A 13,765-nucleotide genomic window follows, 5' to 3' on the forward strand; every position below is an offset into this window, starting at 1 on the left:
CTCTGATAATTCACAACGGCCACAATGAAACCTTTTACCATTTCTCTTTACAGAAGTAATAAAAGCTTATTGTAGGGGGAAATGTGGAACTTTATTTTTAAATGCCATTATCACACGTAAAAAAATTTTTTTAAGGGCGCCTGGGTGGCTCAGTGGGTTAAGTGTCTGCCTTTGGCTCAGGTCATGATCCCGGGATCCTGGGATCAAGCCCCAGGTCGGGCTCCCTGATCAGTGGGGAGCAGGCTTCTCCCTCTGCCTGCCGGAGGCTCCCCCTGCTTGTGCTCTCTCTCTCTCTCTAAATAAATAAAAACTCTTTAGGGCGCCTGGGTGGCTCAGTTGGTTAAGCGACTGCCTTCAGCTCAGGTCATGATCCTGGAGTCCTGGGATCGAGTCCCACATCGGGCTCCCTGCTCGGCGGGGAGTCTGCTTCTCCCTCTGACCCTCTTCCCTCTCGTGCTCTCTCTCTCAAATAAATAAATAAAATCATTAAAAAAAAAAGAATCATTCTAAAAAAAATCTTTAAAAAGTTTTTTAAGTTTATTTATTTATTTATTTTTAGTAATCTCTACACCCAGTGTGGAGCTTGAACTTAAGACCCTGAGATCAAGAGTTGCGTGCCCCTTTCACACCTAAGAACTTACTTCTGTGGTATCATCTAATACTCCATTCAAAATCAGATGTCCACGGTTGTTTCAAAATACCTCTTCTTGTGGAGTGCCTGGGTGGCTCAGTCATTTAAGCGTCTGCCTCCGGCTCAGGTCATGATCCCAGTGTCCTGGGATCAAGCCCCGCATCGGGCTCCCTGCTCCGCAGGAAGCCGGCTTCTCCCTCTCCCACTCCCCCTGCTTGTGTTCTCTCTCTCGCTGTGTATCTCTCTCTGTCAAATAAATAAATAAAAACCTTTTAAAAAAAATACCTCTTCTTTTTTTTTTTTAAAGATTTATTTATTTATTTATTTGAGAGAGAGAATGAGAGAGAGAGAGAGAGAGAGAGCACATGAGAGGGGAGAGGGTCAGAGGGAGAAGCAGACTCCCCGCCGAGCAGGGAGCCCAATGTGGGACTCGATCCCGGGACTCCAGGATCATGACCTGAGCCGAAGGCAGTTGCCCAACCAACTGAGCCACCCAGGCGCCCCCAAAAAATACCTCTTCTTGTACTTAGTTTGTTTGAATTAGAAACCAAACAAGATCCACAAATTACACTTGACTGGTAAGTCTAATACATCTACTTATTCCTCAGCAGTCCCTTCTCGTGTTCCCCCTCTGCCCATGTTGCTGACACCCAGTAGTCCCGTGGAAAGCCCCATATCCCGGATTTACTCATTTGCTTCCTTATAGTTTTATATAATTGGTTCCTCTATCGCTACGTTTCCATTCAGCGAAGGTAAGCTTGAAAGCCTTGATTAGAGTCCACTTGGACTCTCATTAAAATGATTCCGCTGGGGGGCTGTGTGGTCCATGTTGTGCAGGGGTGGGCAATGCCTGGTTGCCTGCTTTTAGAGTCTCGGGGGCCTGTGCTGCACCACCCAGATGGTGGGTGGAAGGCAGTGCCAAGGCGAATGCAAAACACTCTCCCACTTGTGGTGGTTCCTCTTCCAGCTGTGCCTCGCTCGGGAGTGTAGACCCAGACTTTGCTTTGAGATGGGGGCAGTTTCCTGATTCAGCTCACAAAGCCAACAGAGCTCCATCAGAGGCAAGCTCTTTCCTGCAGCCTTGCTGTTCAGTGTCTGTGGACTAGCAGCACCAGCATCATCTGGAAGCTTCTTGGAATGCAGAAACTCTTGCCCTAGAATTACTGAATCAGAACATGCATTTTCTTTTTGAACACTCATTTAAAAAAATTTTATTAAGTACACATAACCTTTGCCACTTTAACCATTGTATTTTATTTCTTATTTTAAGTAATCTCTACCCCCAACGTAGGGCTTGAACTCAAGACCCAGAGATCAAGGGTCGCATGCTCTTCTGACTGAGCCAGCCAGGCACCCCTCAGAACATGCATGTTTAGCAAGGTTCTTCAGGTGACTAGCATGCATTTTAAAATTTAAGAAGTGCTGGTCTGTAGGACCCCAGATAAGTGAGGTATGGATGAGAGGGAAGAGAGGTGTTGTATAGATACCTGCTGTTTCGTAACAAACTACACCAACACTTAGTAGCCTGAAACAGACATTTACCATCTCACGTATTTCCTGAGGGTCACAAATCAGGAGTGATTTCTTTGATTAGCTGGGTGGTTCTGGCTCACAGCTCCCTGAGGCTGCTGTCAGGCTTAGACCAGAGCTGCAGTCTCTGAAGACCACCCTCTAGTAAGCTCACGCATGTGGTTGTTGGCGGGGGACTTCAGTTCACTGTCACAGGGGCCTTTCCTTAGGGCTGTTTATGACATGGGGGTTCTTTTTTTTTTTAAGATTTTTTATTAGAGAACACAAGTGGGGAGAGGGGTAAAGGGAGAAGCAGGATCCCCACTGAGCAGGGAGCCCTTGTTCTCCCTCAGCCTGACTCTGTCTCCCTCTTGCTTCTGTTGCATTTGCACGATTTGCTCTCAACTTCCCATTTCCCACAAGTGCTATTTTTTTTTAAATTATAGGTTTCCTTTTCCTTAACTTATTTAGACAGATGCTGCTTGTCATAGAAGAACTTAATGGCTAACAGTAAGAAATCGCTGAATATAACATTATATAAAAACATACAGGTGCCATACTTCGGACGTTCTCCAGACCATTCCATTCAGAATGTGTAATTGTGACATCCAGGCTATGGAGCGGAGCCTGGAGGTAAAGGTCACTGGGACTAGTGGGAGATGATTTAGATACATGACCGTGGAGAAGCTTGTTCTTTCTGAAAAGAGTGAGTAGAACTCATCTGGTGTCCCAGTCTGCTATAGAATGGTCCAACCTGGTGGGTGACAAAAAAAAGAAAATACAAACCACTTTCAGGTTTCCCCAAAATTCAGACAATGGGTTTAGGGGGAAAGATGAAAGTGGTAGCTCATCAGGGGAGCTACTAAGGACCGAGGAAGTGAGTGGGACTGCCATTTTGCCCCCGAGCCACTGGGGAGCTCCTGTAAGACCTACAGGAAAGCGCCCCATCACCCCGTCAGGAGACCTGGGGCTGGGGAGAGGGGCTCCAGAGAAAACTCAGTGTAAAGCTTAACACCCACCTATGCAGATACTCGAACGGGCTACATGGCCAAGATGGAAAAAGGACAGATTGGCCCTAGAACAAGAGAAGGCCTGGATGAGAGGGGTGCGGGAGAGGGGGCAGGCTGTGGACACCAGACTGAATTCTCTTCTCCACATAGTAACAGTTTGCAGATCAAGTCAGTAGAGTCAGCCTTTCAGAATAGAAAGGAAAAGATTCCCCCTGAAGAGTTGCAAAGCTCTCGGGTTTATGATTTTTTCTTAGAAATTTCCATAGTAATTAGAAGGACTAGATATTTGCTCTCCCAGCTTCCTGTCTGTGTTTCCTTCTTGTTGTTGTTCCTCTGAGTGTTCCGTTACTGACTTCATCCTGGGTTAGGACAGCGTCTATCCACTCGATGCCTGGGCCAACTGTCCTCATTCGGTCTGTTGGTGATTTTTGGAGATATGTGCAGACTTAAGGCTTTTCTGCTGCTTTGTTCTTATACTAACAGCAGTAGGAGCAAGACATCAGGACCCAAAGCAAAGATGTTGACCCACAAGAAGTGAAATGTGCAGACAACTGTCTTTGTCCAAAGCAAGTGGTGTTTGAATCTCTGAGGTTCTTTGACGTTCTGGGTGAGATTATTCTAAAGCCCATGCTCCTTATCCTGGCTTACAAAGCCCTTGCGATCTGGCTTCTTAGCTGCCTCTGTACCCTCACCTCACATCGTGTTCCCCTGAGCTTGTCACCTGGCCCCAAGTGTACGGTCAGGGGTCCCAAGCTCTGCTCCCCGTCTGCCCAGGTCCTCGTGTGGTTGGCTTCTTCTCATCTTTCTCATCCCTGTTCAGATGTTACCTCCTCAGCGAGGCTGTTCTGGTCTCTTCTCCAAAGGACCCTCCACCAGTCACTCTTGGTCCTATTCCTTTGTTTATCTTCATTGCACTTCTGGTATCAGAAATTGTCTGGTTTATGTGGTTGATCATTAAGTGTCTGCTATGGACTAAATGTGTGCCCCCCGCCCAACCATTCATCTGTTGAATCCTAGCTCCCAATGTGATGGTATTTAGAGGCGGGGCCCTTGGGGGGCAGTTAGGTCATGAAGGTGGAGCCCTCATGATGGGATTGGTGCTCTTACAAGAAGAGACAGGAGAGAAATGATCTCTCTCTCTTTCCCTCTCTCTCTCTGCTATCTGAGGACACAGCAAGAAGGTGGCTGTCTATAAACCAGAAAGAGGGCCCTCACCAGAACCCAACATTGCTGTGATCCTGATCTCAGACTTCCAACTTCCAGAATTGAGAAATAAATGTCTGTTGGTTAAGCCCTTCAGTCTATGGTATTTATTACTACGGCCTAAGAGAGCCTGTCGTCACCAGACTGAGGTCCAGGAGAGCGGAACTGAGTTGGCCTTGTTTACTGCTCTTTTCCTCAGCATCTAGAATGATGCCTAGTAGATAGTGCATGCTCAAAATGATTTACTGAATGCATTGTGAATGGTGAAGAGTTCCAAGTCTCAAAAGGTCAGGCTGCCCCATCCTTCCCTTTACATTAAAAAATTTTTTTTTTTTATTTATTTGCCAGAGAGAGACAGAGAGTGCACAAGCAAGGGAAGTGGCAGGCAGAGGGAGAAGCAGGCTCCCCTCTGAGCAAAGGGCCCGACGTGGGACTTGATCCCAGGACCCTGGGATCATGACCTGAGCCGAAGGCAGATGCTTGCCCAATGGAGCCACCCAGGCGCCCCTTCCTACATGGAAATCCCTTCCTGGTAACAAGCTAGGCCTCAGCAAGCAGTCTGCATTGCCAGATCATTCACCTCAAGGGCTGGGGCAAATTAATGACCCTCCTAGTGGTGGCTCAGGCTCTTGAAGAAAACTGTTAGAAAATTATAGAAGGAAACCCACAGAGCATTTGGAGAAGGAAGAAATGAGATAAGGATTTGAATTTTAACATATGAAATGGCAGGTGTACAAAGGGATTCAGGGAGATGAGGACTGACATTGGTTATGGTCAGGCCTTGTCCCTGTGTCACACCCACGTTGTGACACTGAATCTTCTCAACGAGCCCACGGAGTGAGGATTGGTACTATTGTACAGATGAGCAAACCGAGGCTCAGAACAGTAAAGCAGATTTCTCAGGATCATATATAGCCAATGTGGGAAGGCGTGTGTGTGTGTGTGTGTGTGTGTGTCTTCTCCATCCCACCCTCTTGCGCTCTCTGGTCCGAGGACAGGGCGGAGAAGGTGGAATGCTGACATTACACAGGTGTTAAAATACGCACGGGAAAACAGAGGGAAGAACCCCTCCTGTGCTCCCCATCTCTATTGATTTCAAGTACCCTTTAGAAGCACCTGAGTCAGAACTGCCTCTTCTGTTTTGAAACAAAGGGTCTAATTCCCTGTCATTTTTATCAATAGAGACCTCTATAAATTATAGCTTTTGGGTTTTTCAGTTGCAAAGAAAACAAGGACTGTAACTGGGCCATCAATAATCTCCCCTGTGCAGAGGAGGTGGACACGTAAAGCAACAAAAGATGCCTGAAATTTCAGAACTTGATTGCTTCCCGAGCCATCTTTACTTGGCAGAATTAAACGTAAGTGGTGTTGTGCCTGTGGCGCCAGAGCCCGTTTTGAAAATGAGATAATGCATCTCAGGGCGGGAGAGAGAATCCTTTGTCCCTCCGGTCGTATTTTATAGAATAACGACAGAGGCTCTACCGAGAAGGGGTGAGGCAGGAGGGGGAGGCCACTTAGACTTGCCGCTCTCTTTCTGAATTCCGGTGCAGAGAGGTGCAAACTGTCAGAGCCACACACAGCTGCCAGTTCCCCTTCCAAAATGATGGTGGGTGAGTTAAAAACAAGAGCTCTTTTCATGTCCACGTGGGGCTCTGTCATCTGCAATCTCCCCGCGTCACTTACTGGGTTAGAAGCTATTTAGCTCATTCTTGTGTTACGTTCACTGGTAGAGACTGAGCCACAGTAGGAGGAGCTTACCCGTCAACCTGGTTGATGGATACCCTAGAGAGAAAATTACAGGGCCACGAATGTGGAATGAAAGCTTCTAGCAAGACAGTGCCCCCAACACGTGCAAACACACAGGGAAGGTTGGTCTTTGAATTGTATATTCAGCCCGGCTTTTTATATGGCAGGGAGAAAATAGATGCACAGTGCACTCTTTTGCTGAAAAAAACTTCTTAAGTGAGGCTTGTGTGTGTGTGTGTGTGTGTGTGTGTGTGTGTGTGTGGCCCCCTTCACCTGGAAACTTCATTACTAATTCAGGGAAAGAGATGCCAACCCCCTTCTACTAAAGGAAGGGGGTGCAATTAATAGAAGCCCCCAGAAACAGATGAAAGGGAAGGAAGGAGGTATGTGTACACCTTTACGTGAAGAGGCGAATGGTGACAAAAGCACCTTGAGCATCAGCATCCTAAGATGGTGCGGACACCTGCCGCCAGCCTGCTCTTTCTGTAACATGGCAAGGCACTTGGGGTAAAGACGCCTTCTATTTCGGCCCAGAGGAGTTCTTCATTTGTAAATCAGAGAAATGCAAGAGCTAGAAAAGACCCAGCAAGCTCCTGACCCAGTGTTTCCTCCGTCCCCCTGTAGAGCAGAGTCGTCGTGAGGTCCCCCCTGGACTCTGCCAGCATTTCTTGAGCAGTGGCTGGGCTCTCTCTGTTGTTGAATAAGCTCCTTTCTTATTCCTCAGCCTCAGCAGATCTGGTGAGTGTGTGAGCACAAGTCTGAATTTTACAAAGGAGGGAGCTGAGGTCCACACATGTGACACACCCAAGGGACTGAACTCAGCTCTGAGGCACGTTAATCTCACCTGATTGCCATGGTAAGCGGGCACAGATCTCACCATGTGGGGTTCGGGGCTGCAGAGTCGAAGATTTGGTTGTGTAGGGCAGGAGGCAATTTGGATCAACCCCCCTGTTCAGTCTGCAGCAGGAAGTTCTTCACCAAGCTCCTGACAGAAAACAGCTCTGAGAATTCCTGAGTAGTACATCAGCTGCGGCTACTTTATCTTCAGGTCATAACTCTGTTGAATACAACAGATCTCTGGTCTATTGATCACTCAGTCTGACTCACCACTGATATTTTAGAGCAATTGTCTCAAGTACACTTCAAGGGAAGGGGGGCATCTAGGGAGAAGAAGAGTGTTTGCGGTCCTACAATTTCCAGGCATGCTGCCCATCTGGGGGATGGTTTAGGAGTCCACTAGAGGAGACATTTTAAAAAAAAGATTTTACTTATTTATTTGTCAGAGAGAGAAAGCACAGGCAGAGGGAGAAGCAGGCTCCCTGCTGAGCAAGGAGCCCGACGTGGGGCTCGATTCCAGGACCCTGGGATCATGATCTGAGCCGAAGGCAGACGTTTAACCGACTGAGCCACCCAGGTGTCCCTAGAGGAGACATTTTAAAAAAAATACAGTGTGGCAAGCTTTTTGTGGAAATTGATCCCCAGGTTAATTCACGAGCAGCCTAGAGAGCTAGGAAGGGGTCTGCCAAGTTAAGAGCTTCCTTGCCGGAAGTTGTGGAGACAGTGGGATGCTGAGGTCTGCACGCTTCCAGAAACTGCAAAAAAGCAAAGGAAGTCAGATCTGTCTTAAAAGGGGCCCTTTTGGGTCCTTTCAATGATGATTTGTGATCTGTGATGGAGAAACAGTTGTGGATTCAGTTATATTAGTGTGTTTTCTGCCCAAGATGTTAATTTAAGATAGGGATATTCATTCCCCCCTACCTATGGTTTCTGCATTTATCCTAAGTAGAGTCATAAAAGAATCCCCAAACTTACACAATTTAATTGATGTTGACTTGTATTTTTGCACAAACATAATACGCCATTTGTGGTTTTGAGGTGGGATCAAGAGGCTGTTTTGAAGTCAGTGGGAGTAGGTTTAAAACCTGTGCACCCACTGTTAGCAAATAAAGAGTAATACAAGAGACAAGCAGATCCCCAGTTTATCGGGTACTTCTGCTTTTTGCAGGGACAGTGGCATTTCAGGAGGAGTGATTTGAGTGGGGCCGGAAAGCTCTCTAAACACTCGTTGATGCTTTAAACTCAAAGTGATTTATTCTCTTTATGGTTAAGGACTCTGAGCTCCTCCTTGGCAATTCAGTTAACTCCTGGGAGAGGAGCACAGCCTTTAGCTACATGGAGTCTGTTTCTCAGGCCGAGAAAGAGTGGAGACAGGGCCCAGCATTTGTTGAGTTCTGTCTTGTACCCGGAAGAATTCTAAAGCTTCCAGCATATTACTTTAGTTGGTCCTCTCAACAGCTCAGCGAAGTGGGTAGGCTTGTCTTGCCTTTACAGATTAGCCCCAGGCCCAGAGAGGTGAATAAATGGCCCTGAGTTGCACAGCTAGAAGGTGGTGGTGTTTCAGTCAGCTCAGGCCACTATAACAAATACCACAGGCTGGATGGCTGAAAACAACACACGTTTATTTCTCACTGTTCTGGAGTTCGGGAAGTCCACTATCAAGGTGGCAGCAGATTTGGTTCCTGAGGCAGGCCTCCATTCTTGCTCATAGACAGCTGTCTTCCAACTGGGTCCTCACAGGTCCAGGGGAGAGAAAGCACACTCTGGGCTCTCTTCCTCTTCTTATAAGGGCTCTAATCCCATCATACAGACCCCAACCTCATGACCTCATGTAAACCTAATCACCACCCACAGGCCCACCTGCAAATACCATCCCGTTGGGGGTTAGGGCTTCAAGGTATGAATTGGGGGGGATAAAAGCGTTTAATTCATAGCAAGTGCCCTCACTTTGGCCCCTTTGTGTGGTTGAACTGTGGCATGGATGGAGAAGTGCTGTAGAAAGGACCAGGTGGGTAGAGAATCTGAGAACACTGGTTTTTGGATTGGGAGGCCGCCGATTGCGGGAGCCTGGCACCCAGAGGCAAGGGGCAGTCTTGAGAACAAGATGAGATCACTTACAGGAAAGAAAGAAAGTTTCTTTCCTTTCCTTTTTTTTTTGTTTGTTTGTTTGTATACCTAAGATACAGTATATAAAATTTGACACCAATGTACACACACTCATATGTGTGTGTACGCCTGGGTGGCTCGGTCGGTTAAGCAGCTGCCTTCAGCTCAGGTCATGATCCCAGGGTCCTGGGGTCATCGGGCTCCTTGCTCAGCGGGGAGCCTGCTTCTCCCTCTCCCTCTCCCTCTACTGCCCCCCCTGCTTGTGCTTTCTCTCTCTCTCTGACAAATAAATAAATAAAATTAAAAAAAAATTGGTATGAGATTTGTTCTTGTTCGTTTGTTTTTTGTATAAGACTGACTAGTTCTTTTGGTGTTCTATAGGTACAACCTACATAATATAATTCAGTTAGGCTGGAGAATAAGTGTTTTTCTGAGCTTTTCCCCAGGCTTTCAATAATATGAGATTTTTTTTTTATGCCTTTATAGTGACCAGACAGGAGTGAATGTCATTTGTGAAACTCTCATTAGAAAAATAAAGCCCCACTGAGCTTCTCACTATCCCCATTCCATAGATGAACGCTTCATTATTACCCTTTTCAAAGAAAAGCCACTTATTTATTCATCAACAGTTTTAAAATAAAAAGGAAATGAAGCTGGATTTTTTTTCATTGGTGGGGTTTAGGAAATAAGAGTTTAAAAATCAGGAAAAGAAAAGCTTTTAATGATTCTTTGTAATATTTAAGACTTAAAGCAGCTCCGTACCAGTGGGAGCTAAAACTAATTAGAAATCAAAATTATATTTGCTTCATCAATATTAAATCCAAGAGAAAACAAAGAGGTGTTTTTGCAATCAGATTTAATTTAGTGTAATAATCTTAGTTCCTGCTGTTTGCAGCCGTGGGAGTTTTCTATAAAAGAATGTTTAAAGATGTATTTTCTAAGGAGTCAACGATTTGCTAAGTTTTGTGTAGAATTGAGATGATTCAAAGGAGGGAGAATAGGGCATCAGAACAGACATATGAGGTGAGAGCCAAGCAGTTGCTCAAGACCTGCATCACTGGTGGGATGCCTCAGAGAAGCCAGGCAAGAAGCCTGAGGTCAGGTGGGTCCCCAGGATATGGCTCCCCCCACCCCAACCCTGCCGCCATCTTCTTCTCAACTGTGTTGCTGGGCAGTTTTGCCTCCCTCAGGAAACTAGAATATTACCCTAGTGGTGTGTTTCCCCTCATGGGAGCAATGGCACAGGGAGAATCTTCTGGAGTGCCCGTCAGACTCTTCTAGAAGTAGTGGAATAGCCTGGGAGAGGTGGTGGCGGGGGGGGGCGGTCTTCGCCTGGACAGTTTGAAGGCACCTCAGAGAACTGGGAAGTCACTGATCTGATCGAGCCTGGGCTGCATGAGTGTTGGTATGTAATGACTCACCCTCAGCACACCCGGGGCAGTGTTGCTATGGACAGGAAGAGCAGTCGCCTCTTACTCGGGCGGTACCACCATCCACCGAACTTTGGCCGCACGCCAGACCCTGTGTTAAGCACTTTTCAAATATTATCTCGCTTGATATTCACAACGACCTTAGGGAACATTAATTGTTATCCCCATTTTTAAATAATACAACTCATCAATTCTCATTTCTTCGTGGCCACATCTTTTTATTTTGGTAAAATACACATAAAATGAAATCTTCCATTTTTAACCATTTTTAAGTGTACAATTAAGTGGTACTATAAACATTAACATTGCTGTGCGACCATCACCACCATCCGTTTCCAGAACTTTTTCATCATCCCAAACGGAAACTCTATACGCATTAAACAAAAACTTCCTTCCATCCCCTCAACCCCAGCTAACCACTATTCCATTTTCTGTGTCTATGAATTCGCCTATTCTAGGTCCCTCATAGAAGTGGGATCATACAATGCTTGTCTTATGTCTGGCTTATTTCACTTAGCATAGTGTCTTCAAGGGTCATCTATGTTGTGGTAGCCCCATTTTGTTTTGTTATTTTTTTATATTCCCCAACCCCATCCTACTAACTGATAATCTTTGCATTTTTAACAAGCCCCTGAGTTGATTCTTACGGAAAACTAAAGTTTGAGTATTACTTCAAGTTTTTTTATTGAAAGTGCAACTGCAAAGCGATGGTAGCGGAGAAAACAAATGCCCAGTAACACCGTCAAGGCCAGGTGGTCTCACTGACAGGAAGAAGTGAGTAAACAAGGTTCCAGGAGCTTTCAGAGCCTGTGTATTCAGGTGGCCTCTGCTGGGGTGGTTTCCATTGGGTCCACCCTGTATCTCCTTTGTGGCCTCATGACTTACCCTTGTGGGAAGTGAAAAGGTACATCTTTTATAGTTCTGCTGTATTTTTTCTTTTCTTTTTTTTTTTAAAGATTTTATTTATTTATTCATGAAAGACAGAGAGAGAGAGAGAGAGAGAGAGAGAGAGGCAGAGGGAGAAGCAGGCTCCCAAGGAGCAGGGAGCCCGATGCGGGACTCGATCCCAGGACCCCGGGATCATGACCTGAGCCGAAGGCAGACGCTCCACCATCTGAGCCACCCAGGCGCCCTCTGCTGTATTTTTTCATTCTTATTTTTATGGATCATGTCAACTTGCATTACGTATGAAAACCAAACTAGCTTATTGTTCACAGCTGTGAAAATATAGCATCCAGTGTGTGGCGTCAGAAAAGAAATGTACCAATGCAGAGTCGAGACGCTGGCAAACCAATGCACAGGGTAACCAGAAGACCTGCCACATTTAGTATGGGACTGAAAACTCACCTTCAGGAAGACTTTCACCTTGAAATCTGATGATATGTGGAGCAGATGTTTTAATTTACCTATGATAATTTGCATAATCAATTTAACATATGGTTTATCAAACCTGCCAAAGAGCAGGTGACAATATGGAATTAATAGGATCACTAATTTGACCCTTCTCACTCTCAGAATACCCAGAGGTCTTCACAGACGGGCGTGTGTTGTGCTATGACGAGATGCTATATGTGGCAATCTAAAATCCACCGTTTAGCCTCATAAATAAGATAACCCCTTTGTCAGCGTGCCTCATGCTTGTACTCTGCTCTTTCAGGCTCTCTTCTGAATGGGAAAGAAGGCAATGCATGAATACTGGGGGAGGCATCCAATTCTGAGTGCTCATGACTTTGTGAAAAGTAATTGATTTATTTCTCCTCCAATACTATAAGTGGTCTTACCTTCTCCCTGCTGTTGGTTTATTCTTGATCCCAGACTCAAAGAGATACCACCTTTAAGAATCCATAGTGAAGGGGCGACTGGGTGGCTCAGTTGGTTAAGTGTCACCTTCAGTTCAGGTCATGATCTCAGGGTCCTGGGATCGAGCCCCACATCAGGCTCCTTGCTCAGCGGGGAGCCTGCTTCTCCCTCTCCCTCTGTCCTCACCTCCCCTGCTTGTGCTCTCTCTCTCTGTCAAATAAATAAATAAAATCTTAAAAAAAAAAATCCATGGTGAGGATCCATTTAAGACTGTAGCTTTAAATCTAGAGAACCAAAATAAAGGATTTTAAATTATGCATTTACAATAGTTAATTATTAGAAACAATAGAAATGTTCACCAATAGGTGATTGATTCAATAAAATGTCATGCCAATAGGATGCTATACCGTTTAAGTGATGTGGGAAGAGTATATTTATAACATAAAAACAGGTTTGTGATATATGACATGCAGAAATCATACTGCAAAATAGTGTATGTACTATAATCTCATTTTTGTAAGGAAAATTATGTCTCTATCTCTCTGGAAGTATAAATACCAAAATGTTTATCATGGTTATATCTACATGGTAGGATTAAGGATTTTTACTTGCCTATATTTTTTTTTTACTATGAACATTTTAGAGAAAAGAATGAATATTTCTTGTAATTGTGAAGGAGGACAAATTGAACTCAGCATCCAATTTCACTCTCTCCCAAAACTCCATTAAATTTCTTATAAATGGGTTCACACACACACACACACACACACTGTGGGAGTGGGAGCAGGGAGAGAGAAAGGTTGAAAGTGGAGTTGGGGAAGAAGAGGGAGAAGGAGAGAGGGAAGGAGGGGATGGAGAGCCAACTGTAAAGAAGACAACAGCAACGACATTTTGGAAGCCAGAAAGCAGATAGGAGAAGAGTAGCTGGTTTGAGGCTAGAGAAACCTAGTCTCAGGGCAAGCAGTGGGGGATGCTGCAGACCAACCTGCTCAAAGGGTCTGCTGCTGAAATTGAGCATGCCGGGCATTCTGGACCAACTGGGGAGGAATTGAAGGCACCAAAATAAACTGTGCCAAAAGCCTTGGAGAAGCTTCTAGATCTCAAGATGCAGTTTCTCATCCTTTCTCAGCCCTTGAGCCTGTTATCCATCCCCCTGCCCCGCTCCCCAGAAGTTTGATGGTTCATTCTCTGCAGAGAGTCTCTGTACTATGGACACCAGACACTTGAAATTCTAGCATATACCAAAAACAGAACAAATGACTGATCTTTTGCACACTGAATCCCAAATGCAGAGCTCTTCCAGATCTTTCCATTTGGCTCCAGAACACCACCACCCAGACTTCACCCTTCTAGATAAGAGATTGGAAAAGGCTTCCTGACAGATTAAATTTACATCTGTTCCTGAAGGCTTCAAACTTAAACAGTATAGCACTTAGGGATACGTATCTAGGCGACCCACAACCATAGGAAAAGTAAGGGATAAACACTTGGTC

At 45.4% G+C, this 13,765-nt stretch overlaps 1 protein-coding gene across 1 annotated transcript in view; it reads left to right on the top strand.

Annotated features, from left to right (window-relative positions):
* Window positions 1-13,765, top strand: part of LOC113929864 (corticotropin releasing hormone binding protein) — a 41,626-nt gene that overhangs the window by 4,962 nt on the left and 22,899 nt on the right. The window lies entirely within an intron of this gene.

Source organism: Zalophus californianus, chromosome 5, assembly GCF_009762305.2.
Source record: "Zalophus californianus isolate mZalCal1 chromosome 5, mZalCal1.pri.v2, whole genome shotgun sequence".
In the NCBI taxonomy this organism is placed as follows: domain Eukaryota; kingdom Metazoa; phylum Chordata; class Mammalia; order Carnivora; family Otariidae; genus Zalophus; species Zalophus californianus.